Here is a 4,754-nt window from a genome sequence, read left to right on the forward strand (position 1 = left end):
GCGTAGAGGTCGTCGATGCTGATGGTGTCGGTGCGCGCGTCGTTGGCGGAGACGAGGGGTTGGTAATCCATGTCGAGGCCGGCGGTGATGTAGGAGACAAGCTCATCGTCATCGATGGGCTTTCCGGCGGCTGCGAGCTCATCGGCAAGCGCTCTCATCTGGGTGAAGTAGGCCGCAACAGATTGCGTCCCCTTCTGCGCCGTGGAGAGAGCAACCCGGATGTTGTTGACGCGGGCTCGGGACTGCGATGAGAACATGTGGGCGAGAGCCCCCCAGAGCTCATGCGGCGTGGCGATGGAGGTAACCTGCACGAGGACTTCTTTGGTGAGAGTATTGAGCAAGAATCCAAGTACCTGCTGCTCTTCTTTGAACCAGGTCGGATGGAGAGGGTTCGGTGTCTGCTCTTTTTTCCCGTCTTTGTCCTTCGTGACGAGGATCTTGACAGGTTCCGGCATGGAGCCGTCGGCGTAGCCGAAGAGGCCAGCCCCTCTTAGCTGCGGTGTCACCTGCGCACGCCACATGACGTAGTTGGTGCGGGTGAGCTTTTCTACAACCTGCCCAAGGGAAGCTTGGACGGTGCTGGAGGAGGACGATATGGCTGGCGCTGGATGGGTTTTGCTAGATGCGATGGATAGAGGTGGCTCTGTATACCATGTAAAACAGCAGAGAACGTCGTACCTCTCTCGAGGCGACGGTTTCGTGTTAATATAGGCAGGGGCATATCCCTGATAAGCATACAAGGTTGTTGAGATTACATCTTGAGGTACAAGGAAAGTAGAGATAAGATATACATGAGGAGATTACAACCATATACTTTAACCAACCTAGACTGAAGCCTATCTCAACTAAACCGGTGCGTGGTGCGCCCCTTGGACCTGAATATTGCATGGTTTAACATGCTAAATTGGTCTTATGACTATTGTTATCCACGCAACTTCATGTTGTTAAGAGAAAACTGATTTCCAATAGCTACATTATTTCTGACATTCGTCAAAATTGTATATAAGAAATGTTGGGGAATGACACACAGGGCAGGTTCTATTAATTTTATCGCCCGTTGCAACGCACGGGCATTTGTACTAGTATTACATGGATGGTAGCATCGTCACTGTATCAACAGATTAGTTACAACTACGAGTGCACAACATCTCAATGGACGATGAACTTTGTTCTTCAGAACCCATAACTGAATCGCAATCGTCTAAACATGGAGACTTGCAGTCTAACCACTGAGCCTTCTCTTTGATTCAAAGATGTAAGCGCAGGCGATGACGACAACCGCAACTGGGAAGACAATGATAGTTCTTATGACAGCCCTCTTGGCTTTGTCTCTGCATGTCCACGCCAGTAAAGTAGAGCTTGGAAAGCTTCTTGTGCGACTTCGCGTAGTCCCTGAAGAACGCGTCCTGCCAACGTATCCAACAAGCTAATGAAGATGAATTCAACTCTTCTTTACCTTTGCGTATAATTCAACTAAGCGATGGAAAGCTCGATCCTCCACAAGAACCTTGTCTGTAAGCAGCTTCATGAGTCCGTTGGAGTCCCCTTTCAGAAGCTCACTGCAGCATATACAAAAGATGAAGTCCAGTGATGTACAACTTCATAATGTTGCACTGACGACATTACAGCTATATATAATCTTTAGCCAACGTGTTGCAATCTACAACCGCGGCGATTAAGCTTACATGAAGTAGGAGTTATCAAACTTCAGAGGATCTTTTGTCCAAGTGTAGTCGAATCCCGAGCTATCCGGAGGAGCTTTTCTCCTAAATCTGTACAATACAGATCAAGGGTTTAACTTATGATTGAGGAACAATGATCTGAATACGACAATAAGGCGTTGTGGCATTACCAGAGTATGTCCACCCAAGAGTGCTTCTATGTCCTTGTTGGTTAAGTCCATTCAGTAGATGAAATCCCTAAGGTGTGAAGCACCTGATCAGATGATAACATATGCACTGAATTATTATTTACTTCCCACAACTGAACTATCACTGGCTGAAAACAGGAAAAAAAATGTGCGTGAACTGAAAAAGCATTACCTCACGTTCCAGCTCAAGCCAAATGTTCTTCTCTACGCTCCTTTTCTCCATCATGCGATAGGCTGTACTGCTGCAATCTATCTGCTCTCCAAAATTTTCAAATCTGCTAGGAACAAGTTCTAAACAAAATATTCAGAGAAAAAGACAGTTAGACAGGAACATAGCACTGTCCTTTCTAGTTTCTACGGACTCTGGTTTTAACAAACAAGCTGAGTAACTTATAAAGTTGCTATCTTTGCACAGAATAATCACTGTTATACCAATAAAACAGAACAAACTATTAATTGAAGCATCAGTACACCCTATCAGGAGGTGTACAGCCTACTTACTCATCTGCTACTTCAGTACAGACAGGTTCTTCTGCAACAGTAGCTACATCTTCTGACTCTTGTTTCTCAGATGGAGCAGCTTGGTTGTTCTTACCGTGCATTGCCTACAAGCCGTCAAAATCAATTAGCCCAATGCAAACGAGCAGTAATATATGCATAAATGTGGGAGAACCCCAGAGTTCTTTCACATAAAAAGTAAAGGAGCAAATTTAATCGATCTATTCAACCAGAGCAATTCATCCGAAAGGGACCGTTACAATTATGTTGTACATACTACTACACAGCAAATTATGTTGTACATAATTTGCACGGAAAACTACATCTAATTCATGAAACAAAAAGGGGCCGTTACAATTATGTTGTACATACTACTACACAACAGCGAACAAATTCGACAGAGCAATTCATCCGACCCCAACACAACCCTAGCACCCCCTCCATCTATTGGTTCCAGGAAACCTGAAAAGTAAAAGAAAAAAATATCTAGGGCATTTGACTCAACATGGAAAAGAAAGACTCATACGGAAAAGAAAACAACAAAAATGAGTAAACACAAGTCCTATTACGGTCCATCTATCTCACCTCAAAAAGTGAAAAGGAAAGTGAATTATCATCTGGACAATAAATTTAGTTTATAGCACAAAATTACATCATTATCATTTGTTTGGAAAAAGAAATAGCAAGATCTAGTTTTAGATTTTTATCAATTGTTACTAATTTCATTAAAAAGAAAGCAGTAGTCGCCATTTCTAGCCGCAACTAACTGGATCATGAGTCCTGACAATGTGAACGGATGACTAATAGTGGATGATCAACAAAGAAGCATTATATAAGAGAATAGTGTCCAGGGATACGTAAGTTGAACGATAGATTCATACTCATTCACCACATGTAACGTAAATAAACATAACCGGATCACCTGTCGATTCCATACCATCCTTCTTGCCTGAAAAAATTATCTTCTCGGTCAGGGTACATACAGTAACTTGAATAGCAGATCGAAAGCTAACCACAATTTGTAGCAGTATAGACCATGTGCTCCTGTGTACATAGTACTTGTGCGAACAGACATGATTCGAGAAATAAAAGAGAACATAGTTAATTATTCCATCAAATTACAACTTCTTTTTTTGAGTACTTTGGAGAAATGGATCTACCAGCAGCTAGTTAATTAGTATGTCGTTGATTGTTCCTTCCTAAGTAAGAACTGAATCTGTATTTTTTCTAGCATGGGGTCTTCTACCTCTTAGTGTGATCTTACGATCTGTTTAGGGAGAGTGGTGTTGATCGTCTTCTTGTCGAACATGCATGTCATCGCATTTTTTGTTGTGGATCAAGTTAACTGTGTGCTAATCTGTCGGCAAAATAAACCATGCATTTAGTAAACTCACTTTGTTCTTATTACGAGATTATATTCAAGCTCATTATTCAGACAGGTCGATGCTGAATTGCTGATAACAACATGCATGTACACGCGTGGCAGCTGCTAGCTTATATTAATTAATTCAGCAGACATTCGTGCATGAGCAGATTTATATGAGCGAGCATAAGTTCATAACTTACAGTTTTGTAGTGAATCTATGAAACATTATGCGACTATGAACACCTCATTTTTTTAGTAGAAGCTAGCGCTTGTTACTGTAAATCTGGTGCAGTTGACTCCAAGTCTCCAACAGATAAGATCTTATTAACTAAACTTGTTCAATCATTCACATGATATATGCATGGCATGCATAAAAAATGCACAAAACAAAATTATTTTCCAAGGCATAGTATGATATATGCATGGCAGGTATGTTTGTCAACAATTAGTCCCTTCTTTGCATGAATTAGTACATATAGTATAACCGAATTAAGTAGATGCACACTGGTTAACTGAATTATCTAATTAAATACATGTTCAATTATCAATGATGTAGCTTGAGGGATCTCAGTGAGGAGTACCAGAACGCCATGTCAGGCTGCACCTATCTTCAGTTAGGTGTAGCTCTTCCGGGACATACAGCTTCATCAACATCTGACGGCTACGATGAGCTCCTCGTTTTACATCATCGCTGGACCGTCTGATTTACTGTTACCTGTCCTGTTTACTGTTCAGTTGTTGTTGAGCTGGCGGGTAATAAAAGTACACCTATAACTAAGCCGGGTTGTGGCTGTAGTTGACCATTGGGAATTCCCCATTCTAGCCTAATGGCATGAACCTATATACGAACACTGCTCCTCCTACAGATCATATACTCCAGATCCAGCAATTGCCATGATTTCCCCTTACAATTTGTGAGATCCACAGTTGTAAATCGCGTAGGACCTGACACGCCACCAGCAAGGAGGAAAGGGCAAGAGGATCAAAAGGGGACCAGGGCGCATACCTTGTAGGTGGCGA

At 42.2% G+C, this 4,754-nt stretch overlaps 1 protein-coding gene and 2 long non-coding RNA genes across 10 annotated transcripts in view; 1 reads left to right on the forward strand and 2 right to left on the reverse strand.

Annotated features, from left to right (window-relative positions):
* The window catches only part of LOC119314607 (auxin-responsive protein IAA19-like), a 46,328-nt gene that overhangs the window by 34,724 nt on the left and 6,850 nt on the right, over window positions 1-4,754 (forward strand). The window lies entirely within an intron of this gene.
* LOC119314609 lies at window positions 1,023-1,771 on the reverse strand. The gene is made up of 3 exons (XR_005152378.1): window positions 1,686-1,771; window positions 1,508-1,559; window positions 1,023-1,406 (listed from the first exon to the last, which is right to left on the reverse strand). It is a non-coding gene; the product is annotated as an uncharacterized LOC119314609 (long non-coding RNA).
* LOC119314608 lies at window positions 1,853-4,754 on the reverse strand. 7 transcript variants are annotated; one of them, XR_005152372.1, is made up of 4 exons: window positions 4,741-4,754; window positions 2,372-4,449; window positions 2,043-2,161; window positions 1,853-1,935 (listed from the first exon to the last, which is right to left on the reverse strand). It is a non-coding gene; the product is annotated as an uncharacterized LOC119314608 (long non-coding RNA). The 7 variants fall into 7 exon arrangements; XR_005152373.1 differs by having other exon boundaries at window positions 2,372-3,725; window positions 4,316-4,748; XR_005152375.1 differs by having other exon boundaries at window positions 2,372-3,317; window positions 3,615-4,748.

This window comes from Triticum dicoccoides, chromosome 6A (assembly GCF_002162155.2).
Source record: "Triticum dicoccoides isolate Atlit2015 ecotype Zavitan chromosome 6A, WEW_v2.0, whole genome shotgun sequence".
NCBI classification, from domain to species: Eukaryota; Viridiplantae; Streptophyta; class Magnoliopsida; order Poales; family Poaceae; genus Triticum; species Triticum dicoccoides.